Source organism: Gossypium raimondii, chromosome 4 (genome assembly GCF_025698545.1).
Source record: "Gossypium raimondii isolate GPD5lz chromosome 4, ASM2569854v1, whole genome shotgun sequence".
NCBI lineage: Eukaryota > Viridiplantae > Streptophyta > Magnoliopsida > Malvales > Malvaceae > Gossypium > Gossypium raimondii.
The window spans coordinates 13,912,123-13,929,369 of record NC_068568.1 but is presented as its reverse complement, the minus strand read 5'-3'; the positions used below and the strand labels follow the sequence as shown (position 1 = coordinate 13,929,369).

Genomic DNA, 17,247 nt, shown 5'->3' with positions numbered 1-17,247 from the left:
GTTATACGAGTGGTGTAGAAACCCGAGCCATAAAATGCCGTCATGTCCACATCGAAAGGAAGCAAACTAGAAAAAAATATCAATTCCATTAAAATATATAAACGCATTGTTCTGTGAAATAATAACAAATATTTCATTTTCATGTTGTGAAATTATAACAAATTACAACGTTAATTTTGTAAAGGCATCAGAAATATCAACTACCATTTTATTTTTCTTAAATGATACAACATTAATTTTGTAAAGCCATTACATATATCATTGAAGCAATACAATATTAATCAGTGTATATGCCAGTCAGAATCGGTGCCACATCGGGGTAATCAACGGTTACGTGCTAGATTTTTTCTTGGTTCAGCTTCCAAGTGGGGTTATGGTTGTTGGGGTTATGGTCTCGGTTGCTCCTCTTTTTTGCCTTTGGTCGATTGTGATCCTTCTATTCTCGGTTGCCATTATGCAACCTCCGATCTATAAATAAAGGGTTTGGAAGATGACCCACCTTGGTAGAATAAAGATCCCGGAGATGTTTGAGTCACAAATGGCGAATGAGCATAACTGTGTTGAGTCCAATACACCGACAGGATAATGAGTAGACTCTCTGTCAATGTCTAATACGTAGATGGCCTATACATCGTCATCGGCGTCACCGTCATCGGGAAATGAGTTGGCCCCGACATGTAAAACATTGAGGATTGACGACCAACAGTCCAACCTAACATAGGACTAGAAGAAGAAAAATGTGGTGCAACGTATGGTGATTGTGTGAAGATGATAGGGTTAGAATATGCACTAGAATAAGACGGTAAATATTGAATGGGGCTGGTGTGAGCATCAGTACTGAGGCCATCGATGTTGGTTCTTGCATGGGTGTTGATGATGGGCTCGCCTCGCCAACCCTAGGATTTAAAGGGGGCCGTCGTGGCCTACTCCTATGGGATGTTGACGCCTCGCCTCTTCGCGGTACAAATATGGCTTTCCATGAATCCTAAACCCTGGCATGTACTCTGGATTGCATGCTAACTCCGTAATGATAATTGGTTTGCAAGTAGGTAAAAAATCATAACGATCATTCCACATGTTGATATGTTGCAAGTGGAATACCAACCAATTCTCATCTGGATGTTATAAGTCAATACGATGCAGATCATTAAGCTTTTGATGTGCCACGAGAATCGACTATCGAAATCCAAACTTTCGCAACACTCTATCAGTCTTGTGCATCTCAATGGTAGCGTACACTACCAATGGGACCTTAACGTGCCAGGTGTTTGGATTCACAAATAATTCATCGGGGATTACTGCTCGAATTGTCGGATCCTCGTATGGTGTCCATTCAAACTATATTAACATGATAAAGACATTAGTTATATATACTACTAAATACGAAATCGACTATGTTATCTGTATATAGTTTAAAATTAAATAAATACATACATTCGCTTATGACCGTTGGTTTAATAAAAGTCATATATCTTGAAGCTCAGTAGGTAATCCCACGTGACTCGGCGTATGGTTCCACCTATTTAAATAACTTATTAGCGTAATAATTTAAATTTAAATCAATTTTATCATGGTAATACACTACTGAATTTTACCTTGTTATGAGTGAGAATGTATACAGGTAGTTTGCTCGAGGACATAAAAATAAAAACTGGAATCGAGCCTATGATTGTAATAGTAAAAGGCAACCACCAATTTCTCCAACACGGCAGACCCCCAACTGAGTTCTCCCGCTACTCTAAAATCGATGAGTTTTAGCAGCCACTTTAGATGGATGATTTTTACGCCCGAGCGTATCGTTCTCTTTTGACTTCAGTCGTATCCAAGCCATTTCAATCAGACCTCTGTCAATCGTCTCTGGAACCGTACCCAAAAGATCTAAACATACGGCTCCCCAATCAGCAAACTGAACAAAACCAGTGACTACTGACCTGTCCACCGATAACCCCAACTGTAAATGCACGTAGAGTGATAGTACACTCGCCGCATGGAAAATGAAATGTGTGCGTCTCTGGTCTCCACCTCTCCACCAACGCGCTTATGAGTTTCAAGTCCAACTTAGACCCTCGGCCTACAAGGGCCACGTGCCAAATATAGACTTCCCTTAAGTATGGTTTGATCAACGGTGATGGAGGACTGAGTAGATATCGAATATGGCTTTGTAAAATTTAATTTTCCGCCTATTTACATAAAAATTATAAAAAATGTGAAGTTAAAATATATCAATGAAAGAAAGAAATTAAACAATATTAAAATTTATTATTACCTTTTGCAATTGAATGATAGAGATGTGCTTGTTACCAAGACGGATTAGAGACCTGGCCATTGCTAAATTATATAGAACACAAAACATTAAAAACATATTTCTTAAAAATATTTAAAAAATAGAATTTAGATAGAAATGGAATTTTAGTAAAAAATTTAAGAGAGAACTTGAGGGATTTTTTAGAGTGGATTGAAAATTTTGATAGATTTAAGAGAAAAATGTGAGAAATTAGTAGGTGCGGGGTTATAGTTTTTTTGTGAACATTGATGTAACACCCCTAATCCGTCTCCATCGTTGGATTAGGGTTACAAAGTGTTACTGTACAAAATAGAACGTTTAACTTCAAAATAGAATAATAATTCAAATTCCAAATTAATTTCTAATTACTTAATTTAATCATGGCAGTAATACACATTTGGGCCTTAAATTGAGTATTTGAGGCCCTAAAAATAAGTTGGAAGTAATCGAGGATCAATTTGAACAATTCAGAAAATTTTAAGAACATGAAAATTTGAGAAACAAAGGTCACACGGCTGTGTGGCCAGCCCATGTGACATAGCTTAGACCGTGTGGACATTCGAAGTGGGGTCACATGATCGTGTCTCAGCCCGTTTGTTCACCTGTGTGTACATTTGAAATAGGGTCATACGGCCGTGTCACAGGTCGTGTGCTAGACCCTGTGTGTATTCGATGTTGGGTCACACGATCGTGTGCTAGACTGAGTTACTCACTGACTTGGTACACACGGCCGTGTCTCAGACAGTGTGTAACCTGCACCTAAAATAAAAAGTGACACACTGCTGTGCAGCTAGGCCATGTGTGTCACACAAATATTTTACACACGTTTTTTTTAAAGTGCAAATAACATAGTAAAAACATGCCAAACAAAACCATCATCTAAGAATTTAAGTCAGTGATAAACAAGATGAAAGGAAAGAGATAATGATAGGAAAATTACCAATAGGCACTATCGGCTGAGTAACAACAATCTTGAATAAGTCATTGAGCTCATTCTCTTTGGCCTTTTCTTCTTCTTTCTTTTTTTTTTTGTTAGTTAAAAACTTGATTACTAGAAAAAAATTATATATCCAATTGGTTTTATTTTTTCATTGAATTTCTCAATTTCTAAAGACACAAAGTTTCAATCAATAGAACTAATTAAACATGAAAAGAGAATATAGATAATACATACTTATCATGTAAAACAAACTAGATCATATTATTCTTCTCCAAAAATTCAGGTTCTAGTTTCTTTTCTTTCTCCTAAATAATGAAAAGAAAAGGGGAAAATAAATCATAAAGAAGACATTGATCATTCACATCTATAACTGAAGATGTATAATGAAAAGGAGTAACCAAGGGAAGATCGAAACCTTTTGGGAGACTTAACTAGGGTTAGGTTTGGATTGTACGGATTGATTATGAGTTTGGACGTATTTTTGAACATTTTTCCCTTATTTTTATTTTTTAGACCGAAGGTCTTGTCCTCTACAGTCTTCTGCTTCTTCGCTAATTCTACTTTTGAGGCTTGCTATAACAGAATCTCTTATCACCATCAAATTAACTACAAACTTCTCCCCATTTTTTTTTCTTTTTTCTCTTAATCAATTGAACCTAAATGCTAAATCTTCAAAAAAAAACCAAAAAAATGTTTTGATTGATCTATTTTCTTATCTGAAATAATATTTTTTTTGTTCTTAAGGGCTATCGACTGTGTAGAGCATCTGAGATTGGCTACTTTTAAAAGGTATGACAATTGTCACAACTTGTGGAAAAGTAAGGATGTGGTTGTAATAAACCGCAAAAGCCATCCTCTTTTGACACATGATACGAAAAATATAATTAAAATACAATGTAAATAATAATTCATATAATCGATTAAGTCTTAGCTTAATTGGCATGGGCATTGTTGCTAATGCAGGAGGATGCGAGTTCGAGTGCGTTGAAGTGATTTATCCTTTTTTTTTATGGGTTGGGGAGGGGCTATGAGTAGTTTTAGGCTCTCTGTAAAAAAGAAGCACATATGATCAGAACCTATAATAAGATTTTTCAAATAATAATAATCCATATAAAATTATAGGGTAAACTAAACTATAAGTGTGTTTCTGTTTTGGTCACCAGACTATTAAAATTTTCAAATTTGTCACTATTGTTTTTGTTTTGGTCAATCTCCATTAATTGGGGGAAAATGATAACGTGACATTTTCTAACTTGTATAATAACTCATTTAGTCCTTCATACTTAATTATTCTATTATTTTGATCCTAATTCTAAATAATTCAATAAATTTAACCTTCCACAGTTACAAATTTGATAAGTGAGTAATTTCTCAATTATTTTTTATATTTCTCACCTTGAATTATATTATCTATGTTCTTAATTATAGTATTTATAGTTATATTTTATTTGTAACACCCCATACCCAACCAGATCGTAGGGTCCAAGCTACGAGATGCCACATCCACATTCGTTGACTAAGCAACTACGATCAATTAAAAATGTAATCATTCATCATGAAAATAACTATAATAATCATTCATAATATGATACATAATCATTTTTGTACGAGCTTATGAAAGCTCTTTTGCTAACCTGAGGTTGAATTAGGACCAAATTGTACAAGTTCAAAACTATTGGGTTGACATCGTGACTTCGAGGGTTCCAGGTCACGATGCCACTCAATGACTTACCTCGTCGCAACGTTAAAGGCCGACATGGCGACGTGATTGTCTGTTTGTGCAATAACCATTTGGTATAAGCTCAATTCTTCCAATCTAAAAGCAAATTTGCATACAAAGGTTCTTTCCAACTTCAACATTCACATTTATATATTTTACAGTACCATTTGACCATATTAAATTCAACAATTACTAACTCAATTGTCAAAATGACCATATTATACAAAATCAATTTTAAAACCTAAGTACATGCCATTTATCGGAAAAAATCAAATATACAAACATTGTTGAGTCGAGGGTTGCGGATTGGATGCTAAATCACTTCCAGTAACTTCAAGATCCAACTATACTTGCACATGGAATAAACAAACCGTACACTGAGTAATAAAGCTCAGTGGTACTTTCATAATTCAAGTCATAAATCAAACATAATCAACATAAAGATTTGTCACATCCTCACTTGGTAAACTAGTATTTTTGGAAGGTTGTTCTGTCAAAACCACCTAAGTTGCGAGATTTAGATTGGTTGGCATTGGTGAATTCCCTTGGAAAGTAGTTCACTGAGCTTTGCCAAGTTTGCAGACTCTTATTCCATAGTTGGCGAGATCCTTATTTGGCAGATCCTCGCACTAATAAGTCCACCACCCGTGTTTTGTATTACTGTAAAGGTATTAGTTGAGTTAGATATCGAGGTGAGTGGGACACGTTTTAGTCATGTGGCATCCTAGTGGAGGTAACGTGTCAATAATCAGGACACCTAGAGAACCTCGTAGGATGTGATTAATTAGTGGAAACATGTGTTCATGGATACGATCAGAGTTACATAGAGTGAGAATTTGGATTAGAGTTTTCCTATAAATAAGACAACCTGGTAGTGGAGAGTTTTCCTATAAATTTGGATTAGAGTTTTCATCTTCTCTACTCACTTTTGTTATCATTGAAGAAAACTGAAAAGTGTTCTTCATTGATTACGGAGGAACTGATCGTTAAGTTTGTAAAAGCTACCTTCTTTTACCTTTCTGCTGCTAAATAAATGGGAGAAAGTCTTAGTGCAAAGGGAAAAGAACTCGTCGAGTAGATAAAACCTTGTGTGAAGGTTTCTGGTGAGTTCCTTTGTACTTTGTGTATGTTAACTGTATCAACATGTTGAAACTTTCCTGCTGTTTATTCAAGTGAGATGTCCTAACCTTTGGTTTTGGTATGTCACGATGCATGTACAATTGAAGTCAGTAAAGCATAGACATGAGTCCTGAATGAGCATCAATATGAAAACACCTTCCTTGGTACACAAGCTCCGTATCCAGATCAATAAAAAGGGGTATCGAAGTGTTGATACGTATGATGGTGAAAAGAAGAAAAGAGAAACACTATTATATGTTTTGCTTCTGGTATGGCACTTTAATACTGTTGGAACGCCAGCACCCCTACGATGTAGCGGAAAAATAAAACATCCGGTGATCCTAACCATGGATCCATGTGTGAGGAATGAATCGGGGTGAAAAGGGGTTTCGAAATTACCGAATGGTGATTCTGAGTAGACAGCGATGCCTCGACAACGAGTAATCTGATCTGCTATCGAATCTAGCAGCAATCTATCGTGACCCCAGCCTCTACGTAATCCACCCTGTTGACAATAAACGGAAAGAATCCCAAAAACTATTTTTGAGAAGATTTTGCTTTGACGGCTACTAGACACACCAAGCAAAGAAAAACGAGATTTTATATCCCTTTTTAGGGTTTCTTAAAATTAAATAAATATATCAACATTTTTTAAACTGAAAATTATAATTACATTAATTATAATAATGATTTCGGTAAACTATATATTTATTTGGATTTATATACTAACCAAATTCATGTTCATTATATGTACAACAACATTGTACATATAATGTGTTCGATATTTGATTACCCAATTAAATGAATTCTATAATTAATTCTATAATTAATTTAATTCAAAGCAATAACCAAACACAATACTAACTATGTTTTATTTAGTTCATTTCAACTATAGGGTGTGACCCTGTAGGTTCTTGTAACGTTAGCAGTAATACTAGAATAATTCCAATGTTACAAACAATGAGTGGCACCTAGCAATGCATTATTGCTACCTAAGTCACAAGAAATCATGATTCGACATAACCTTTTATGATTAACCTTTTCATGCAATAATCCTTAAGTCCTTTATCTCTGGATTGGACACAAGTCATGTAATAGTCACCCTTGCATAGTCCATTCCATGTTCCTTGATATCTTAAGTAGACTATGATATACAAATAAGCATGACATCTCATATCAGCTTATTTGAGCATAGCCATGCATTTCTAGTCTCACTCAATCAAGTGGCCTAAGATATTACTCTCATTATGTAGGAGGGACTTATCCTATATCGATCAACCATATCCCTCTACACAGATTATGGTATATCCAACATCAGCCTTTATAGAATAACCAGTTACGGTGTACGTTTGACTGTATCAAAATACACAACTCACGATGTTGGGATTATGATGATCTCAAGTCTGAGGATCATATACATATTAATCACTATGAGTAATGTTGTGACAATTACATAATAATCCAAGAAACATACTCATAACGGGTCAATCCAATATGTTGTTCTCTAACACACATATTCATGCATCGATCTTGACATTCCATATCAATGACAACTCTTTATCATCAATCAACTACGTGTTAGTCTTAATGCATTATTGTTGTCTTAGCCAACAATAATACTTGACTAAGGACCTTTTAAGAATAATCATATTATTCTCAGGACATTACTATAAAACAATTTATTTATGCACACAGAAAAGAAACTGAAATAATAATGGTAACGCCTTATATTAATAAACATGATAAATCAAGTATGTTATTTCAACCATCTCATGATTGATCTTTGGGCATACTTTAACAAATACAAACCATGACTGGTGAATACCCGACCTTTTGGGGGAACACTTACATGTTCAAATTAACAAGAAGGAGTTGTGGAGGTTTGGTGGGTATAATTGGTTTACAGGCTCTATAGAGCAGCATAATGGAAATGGAATATTGGTTCTTCAGAACAAGGATCAGAAGTTAGCACAAGGAAGGGGGTGTATTTGTATAAAGGCATATAAATGTGTTTAGATGATGTGTCGACATTTGCATGAAGTGTAAAAAGTCCGTGAAATGGTTATAAAATTTATTTTAAAATTGTGACATACTAATAGATTCGTCGTGATATGTGTCCGTCAAATGTTGGTTTCTAATAGCAGATGATATCTTCCAATTGATTGTATCCACTTGCGGATGGTATTCGTCAATGGATACTTTGAAAAGAGAAAATTGTATCCACCTGCTGTGGTATGTCTTTTAAATGGTCTAATTCTTGGTCATGCAGTATTGGTTGAACCTGATTGCTAGGTTGTACTTTTGCAAAACTCACTAAGTTCTTATGAACTTACTTAGTCTCTTTTTTCTTATTTTCAAGTGATTAGGTTGGAAGATTGTATAAGGGATTTAGCCAGAACTGCGACCTTTTTTGTGAGCCATCATTTATTTATGCTCGTAACATGTAATCATTGGGGATAGGATAAATGTTAGAATTCCGCTAGTTTTAAATTTAAAAGCTTGTTTATAGAACAATTGTTTCCGTACCTTTGGGCTCTTACGAGCAGTATTACTGGGCATCTTGCCAAATTGTTTAAAACAACGATAATTAGTCATGAACGTTGTAACACCCCCTAACCCTGAACCATCGCCAGAACAGGGTTATGAGGCATTACCGGACATATCAGACAGTTTACAAAAATTCTTAAATAACTAACAAACATATTGAAATAAAATCATAAAATCATATGTTTGTTTACCAATTGACTTCATCTCTCTCTTTTTTATTATTATAAATTTTATAAAAATTTCGGCAGCATTTCTGCTTATTTTTACATAGAACCCCCTGCAATTAAAATCATATCTTTTCCAAATATAACCAAATCAACCAATTCATTCCACATTCACATTTTCTATTCTAATTACTTCTAATCAAACTCAATCAACATAATATCAATTTAAAATTTAACAAGGTAATAAATAAATCAAAATAGATAAACTTCTTTCATAATAATTCATAAACTTTTAATACTAACATTTTTTTAACCATTTATATTAAAACATAACAACCTTTATACACATCCTATGTACATGCCACATTACCCAAAGGAGAATATACATCACCAAAGTTATGCTGAAGTCGGGATTAATCTGGATGCTGAACCGGGACCTTTGACTTCTATCGACCTGCGCACGGAAACAACCGTACGCTGAGTATTTCACACTCAGTGGTATTACCATAATTCAAATTATAACAATAATAAACATGTAATGCATAATTCGTATATACAATTTAAATTCAATATTTCAACAATAGCAATTCATCAACCAATATCATATATCCACAATTTGAGTTTGAACAAATCATGAACCTTAGGTTCATTTCTCAATCTCATTTCACATTTCAATTCACAATTCAACTTTTTTTCATATCATTTCAATAACTCGTTGACCAACTCGTTCGGTTTATCATTTCATTATATTACCCTATTAACAAAACTCGGACTTTGGCGGATACACGGATCCAACCAAACACACCAGAATGGCACCCAGTGCCTCATCGGATAGTTCGAAGCAATACTTGACACCCAGTGTCTCATCGGCAAAGCCGAAGAAAGTTGGTACCCAGTACCTCATCGAATCTATCCGAAGACATATAGTGACACCCAGTGTCTCATCGACTCGAGGTCGAAGTATCCCTGAACTCTTCCAATCCTATGGCATGCCAACTATATCCGACTCAAATTTCGACTAGTTAATAGGGTATTTAAATCACATATATTCTCAATTCAATCACAATTTCTCACACTTTCAATTCAATCATTTTCCACCTTTCAATCAATAATTATTTCACAAATTCACACATTTTCACAACTCAATACATTTCCATACAATTTAATACCATTCACAATTCGATTCAAATTCATTTCCGCTTTCAATCAACAAACAATTCAAATATTAATTCATATCAACTATTCAATTTAACTCCCACTCATAATAATAATAGTAATACTAATAATAATATAAATACTAATATTAATACTTACCTCACATTTCATTTACTAGACACATATAAATTAAAATTTAGCATTTAATAATAAATAACTTGAATTATAGTAATACAAACCCGAATTTACTCGATTATTCCTCAATAACCTTCTCCTTTCCTTTATGTGACGATGCTTCGAGTTCCTTGTTAGCTACGAAAATAATAATAATTTACACCATTAATTACAACATAAATTAATAATAATAAAATTTCTATCTAATTTATACTTTGATTCCAATTTAATCCTAACTAAATTTATCTACTTTTCTAATTTAATTCACACTCTATTTCTATTCAAATTTCTTCTAAACTAAATTTTATCTACAAATTTTTCAGCATTTTCACTAATTTCGAATTTTCCCCAATTTAATCCCTAAAATTCAAAACTTGTAGCTTACTTCACAATTTAATCCTTGTATCAACTCTAACTAGAAATTCTATCAAATAAACCCTCAATTCCATCATTTATTCAAAATAAACCCTACTCAAAAATCTATTAACTTTCAAATTTTAACTTAAATCCAAGAGTATTTCATTCTAGGATTCCAAAACATCTAATTTATGAGAAAAGGACTTGATTTTACTTACCTATTAAACTTCAAGCTTCAAATCCTAGTTTTCCTTTTATTTTCTTTCTCCTTTCCTTCCCTGTTTTCGTCTCTTTCTCTGTTTCTTTTCTAGCTATTCTGTTTCTTTCTTCTTTGTTTCTTTCTTTTACTTTATTCATTTTATTCATTAGTTAATAATAATAATAATAATAATATATTTTAATATTATTTACTTAAATGATAAGTAAATATGTAATAATTACTAATATATGTATTTCATTTTTTCCACATGTCTTCATATACACCATACATTTGTCAACTTTTTATTTATTTAAAATATAATAATAATTTAATAATACTAATTTAATAATAATAATTTAATAACATTTTTTAACACATAAAATCTCAGATTTTTATACTTATGCCGCCTCAAATTTGGCAATTGGCATAATTGCCTATTTAGTCCCTATTATTTTCTTTTAATTTATAATTAAACTTTTACTTCTATTGCAATTTAATCCCTTTTTGCTAATTATTCCTAATTAAGCTAAATTCACCTATCTAAAACCTAATTAAATACACAACTAGTCTAGTAAATATTTCTAATAATTATTTTCAGACTCAGCTTATTAAGACGGAGGCCCGATATTATACTTTTCCGGTGCCCGTGAATTTTGGGTCATTACAAACGTATTTTGAAGTTCTATATGAATGTTAGCACATTTTATGTTTTATAAAAATATATAGAGGATTAGAGGGCTTCCACAAAATGTTTGTTTAGACATTGTTTAATTATACTTAGTGTATTATCGAATAAAGGGTATTCTTAAAGCTTGTATGTCATTTGATATTTTGGGTTAATGCCACAATATGTAGAGTAGCCCGTTGAACTCAAGGTGTTAGATTTATTTAGTTCTCCAAATTGACTTGTTTTAAATTGAGACGCTCTATACCCGGAACTGACGATTGAGTCGGGTGTAGGGTGTTACAGATTCAATCAATGTATGCTAAGTTTCATGTATATTAGTTTACATGTTCACCATTCAAATACTAATTTTCATATATCATTTCATTTAATAACCAATTAAAACATTCAATGCCATGCTTTATGATAACATGTATACAAACAATTCCATTTATGTTTCAAATACATATGCATATAATCATGTGATACTCAATCCTCATTCTCAATCAATGCCATTTGACTATACCAGTGTTACATTTTCGTATTGAATCTATTGATTCATTTTGTTCCATGTCGACCCTTAGGGCTCATATAAATCAGTTTGCATAGTCTTTCACATGTTGTCTTTAATCGCTTTTCACATATATGCTTTTATAATATTAATTTGTATTATCAATTCAATTCTAACATCATTTATCCAATTCATACGTTATATTCCCTATTAACCTGACTCAAACTCAAAACGGATACATAGATTAACCTACCAACACACCAATTTGACATCACAGTGCATCATCGAATAAACCTAAACAAATATATTGGCACACATAGTGCATAATCGGATAAACCAAAGCAATCATACCAGTACACATAGTGCATCATCAGACAAGTCGAAGCAAATATACTAGCACGTAAGTGCATCATCAGATGAATTGAAGCAAATATACTAGTACATAAGTGAATCATCGGATAAACCAAAACAAATATACTAGCACGTAAGTACATCATCAGATAAACCGAAGTATAAACCGATATACAATCTAATCCTATAGCATGCCAACCATATTCGACTACTTGAATAGTTAATAGGGTACTAATGTTCCGGTTACACTATATAATCCAATTCATTTATCATCATTCTCAATTCATCTCATCATTAATACATATAATATATATCCCATATCCCATAACACAATTCATACCATTATCATCATCAATTTATATCACACCATTTATCAAATATATCATATACTCTATTCAATTATATTCAATTCAGTCTAATTTCCCAATATTCAATACCATTAAATGCAAAAAAATTCATACGCCAAGCATAAGCTTAACTCGATAATCAATCATGAATTTAATATGTATATGCTTATAAATATAATGATCTTGAATCATAAAAGTACAAACCGAAATCCTTGCGTCACTCGACGACCACTCTCGCCTTTCTTTTGACATTGCCTTTTTCTACGCTCAATAATTCAATAAACAACACAATATCAAATTTGATTCAATTCACATTCAAATACAAAGACAAACATAGTTTTCATTTTATTCAATTTAGTCACTATACTCGAGATACACACATTTTTTGATATCTAGCTTTGGATCAAAATCTGATTTCACATTCTTTCATTAAGGACCCTATAATTTTTATTCCTAGCATAATTTTGACCAACGGTCAAATGTAGTAGTTAATTTGGGCCAATTCTGCATTGAAGGAACTTGTTTTCTAGGAAATTTAGGATTTTAATTTACATTTTCAATAATTAGGCCATAAGATACAAAGTTAATAAAAAAATAAGTTTTTTAACATATTTTGTAGGTGTTGTGGCCTAATAGGCCAACACGAGCCTTAGGTTGTGCTAATTGGTTTAATTGAGTGTGCAGGATGGAGATATAAAGGCCCAATTGACGTGGAAGAAAAGGCCAAGTGATACAAAATCTTTCCAAGACGTCAAAGCACCAAAAGAACGACACAAGGCTATATAAGCGTGTTGTGTCGCGCCACGCAAGAGGTGTGGTGCAATACAAGGCCGACGTGCTGTCCAAGTATTTCGGGGCTATTTTCGTCCACACAATCAAGCTTATTCGAAGACCTAGGAAGTATTGAAGACCTAATTCGGGCTGCCAACATCTCTATAAATAAGATATTAGGGGTTGAATGTAATCAAGTCATAGTTTAGAAGTAGTTTTAGCTTTATTTTCTTTTCAGCTTTTCATAATGTTCTTGTTTTTGTTCTTGAATCAGTTTTGATTCAAGAACTTGCTTATTTAATTTAAGTATTCAGATTCTATTTTCCTTTGCATTCATTTTATCTCTTTATTCCAATCAAGAGATTTTGCTACTCCGTTCCCCATTCGATATTCAATCCATGATTATTCAAATCTCTTTTCTTCACCGAATCAATCGTGTTTCTCACATGGTCTATTCAATCAGAGTTGAGATTATGAATAACATGAGTGGCTAAATCCCTTAGAAGAGATTAACGAGTGGATGAGGATGTGATTAATGGAGGATTTGGGGTTTCATGAGAAGGATTAGTTGGTATAAATTATGTGTTCTTAAATTGTTAGGCTTGACAACCCTAATAAGTTATCATAGGCTAGATGAGGTCGAAAGATAAGTCGAACTGAGTAAATCATAATTCATACTGGTTGAGAAAGTGAGGTCGGGAGATAAGCGAGTATCAACCAATCGATTAGTTAATTAAAAGTTCAGGAGGTAATAATTAGTTAATCGATTACTAATCCATCTCTAAACCTTAATCTGAATTTAGTTACAAACTCTAAGTCGAGTTAATCTTCCTGATTGGTTTATCGATTTAGTTCGTTTGTTGATTTCTCATTATTTATTTCTTTTTATTCCTCTTACTCTATTTTATGGTTAATTGTAATATACGAAATAATTATTACTACTTAGACTTATTATTGTAAAAAGTGTTTTCATTATTTATTTCATCCTCTCTTGGGTACAATCCTCGAAATCCTTTCGGTATTTTGTTGTACATCTATATTACAATTTGATCTATGCACTTGCGGACACCTCCATTCTTAATTCTTATATTCTTGGTGTTATATTTATTCTATAAATGATAGTTCATTTATAGGCGATTAAATTTCATGATAGGTTTCAATTTATTCAATTTGGTCTTTAATGTTTCAAATTTATCTAACAAGCTTTATTAGTTTTACAATCTAGTCCTTTACATGATCTAAGCTCAATATCTATCAAATTCAAGTCTAATTCATTAATTTCTCTATAATGGAAAATTACTAAAAACTTAACAATTAAAAAAATTGATACATAGGCTAGTTAAATCAAGCTCTCATGATCATAAATCTATAAAAATAAAGAAAACTAGATTGATTACCTTAGATTAATATTTGGTCGAACGTTTTAAGCTTCAACCATAGATGTTCTTTGTTTTTTCTCAAGTGGATGGTGGAGATGATGAAGTTTCAACCTTTCATCCACTAACTGACACATATGTAAATTAATTAAAGTTTGAATAACCTTAATTAATCATATTAATTAACTTAATTTAATATTCATTTATTTCATTAATCTTAATCACACTAAATTAATAGATATCATCATCATAGTCCACTAACAATAAGAAAACAATGGTTTAAAAATCATTTTGGCCTTTTGGATAATTGTTATCCCCCAAGCATTTATAAAATAAACCTCAATAGTGATTAGACTTTTACAATTTAGTCCCTAATCTTTAATTACCTATTTTCTAGGTTAAATTTCTTACCCGAACTTCAATATATTTTCATACTAACTTCATTAATCTTAATATTTCGTCCTTACAGACTCGATTTATAGAAATGAGGTTTTGAAACTGTATTTTTTGACACCATTGAAATTCAAGCCGTTACATAATTTATTATTGATTTAGGGAACAATTGGAGAAAAATGAACTTAAATTTTGTTTTTGGCAAGTTTTTGCGTATTGGACTTTCAACATAGTGTGGGTTTAGTATTTTTGATATAACTTAAGCTACAGAACTCCATTTTGGGCCCATAATATACCGATTTGAAGAGAATTGGAAGATCTAACTGATTTTATTTTACTCAATCCAAAAAAGCATTATGAAGGCACCCAAAAATGACCTAAAAAATTGACGCAAAAATTGCTTAAAAACCTAGAAAAATTCTACTTTATTTAATGGCATAATGCCAAAAATAGACCCTAACGTTTGACTGTTTTGTCACTTTGGCCCTTTATGTTTGTTTTTTGGATCACTTTGGCCTCTAATGTTTTTATTGGTCAAATTGGTCTATTTTTAACGGACATGTTAACTTGGCCATTAGTTTACTAACGTTCAACATTAACCGCTGACGTGGCGGTCCAAATGTAATTAAATGCTGATGTGGCACTATTTGTCTTATATGCCACGTCAGTAATTGATTTTAAAATTATTTTAAAAAATTAAAAAAACCCTAATTTCTTCTCCTCAACTCTTTGTTTCTTTCCTACATTTCCAATTTCCTACCACATTTCAAATAAAAAAAATACCTACCATCTTTCTTCTTCAATCAAAGATTAAAAAATCTCAAAAATATTTTGAAAATAAAACCCATAATGGGAAGAAGAGATTAAATATTCATCACTTTTCTTTCATTAACAATTTGCTTTTCAAAATCACTTCAATTTTCGAAGTGATTTTCTTGGTTTCTACTCTCTGTTTCTTCTATCTTTGTTGGATATATATCGATCTCTAGGTTCTTTTTTAGCATTTTCTTTTGGGTTAAAATTTGGAAAAATAAAGATTTAATATCAATGACTATTAAAATCAGAAGGAAGGAAAAAAAGTTCCATGGAATAAGATATGGGTTTTTGATTCTTTCGCTCTTTCTTTGTGTTTTAGATTGTTGGGTTTGGGTTTGAGTTTTTGGGATGAGGATGGGATGAACTGGATAAAAAAGGAGGTGAGGAGTAAATTGAAAATTGGGGAAGAATTTGGGAGAAGGCATTTTGTCTACACTTGTTTTGCTAAGCTCAAGAAAAGTGAATTCAGAAGAGAACAAGTTGCAGTTAAAGTGATTCCCATGTCCAAGCTAAAAAAATTTTAAAATTTTTTTCTGTTAAATTTGGGACATTAAAGAAATGGTAGGGAAGATGAGATTAAGAAAGATTGAGTTGAACTTAGAGGTTTCTACATTGAAACAAATGCTTTGTTTGAGAATCAAAGAGGAATAAATGGAGATTTGGAGAATGAGATTGCGCTTCCCATGTGAACTGCTATTTTTAGGGTTTTCAAGGTTTGATATTTTTCCCCTTTCTTCTAGGTTCCTCAAGCCACGAAATGAGAAGATGAGATTGAGAAAAAAATTGTTTGTTATCAAAACATAAGAACAAGTTTCAAAAACCTAGAAAAGGATTAAGGAGACTTTTGAAGGGGAAGGGGATGATGATGATGAGGGACGGTGATGATGATGATTTTAAAATCATTTTGATAATTTTAAAATCATTTGCTGATGTGGCATATAAGGCAAAATAATGCCTCATCAGTATTTAATTACATTTGGACCTCCACATCAACTGTTAATGTTGACCGTTAATCAACTAATGACCACGTCAACATGTTCATTAAAACTAGACCAATTTGACAAAAAAAAATTTAGGGGCCAAGGCGATCCAAAAAAAATACCATAAAGGGCCAAAGTGATTAAATAGTCAAATGTTAGGGGCTATTTTTGGAATTATGTCCTATTTGATTAAAGACGCTTTTGTAGTTTCTCTATTATATTATTTTTGCCCTAAAAATAGACATTATTAGGTTAAAAATTAGAGATGTTTAGATATAGTCGTTCTTAGTTTTATTTTATTTTTGTGTTTTTTTTTTAAGTTTATGGGTTAGAAACTCTCTTTTCTAGTCATAGGATTTTCGAAGGTTGATTCGATTAA

General features: G+C 32.4%; 1 pseudogene; it reads right to left on the bottom strand.

Annotated features, from left to right (window-relative positions):
- Positions 1-4,077, bottom strand: part of LOC105768152 (zinc finger CCCH domain-containing protein 11-like) — a 32,086-nt pseudogene extending 28,009 nt beyond the window's left edge.
- Positions 4,078-17,247: the final 13,170 nt, after the last annotated feature.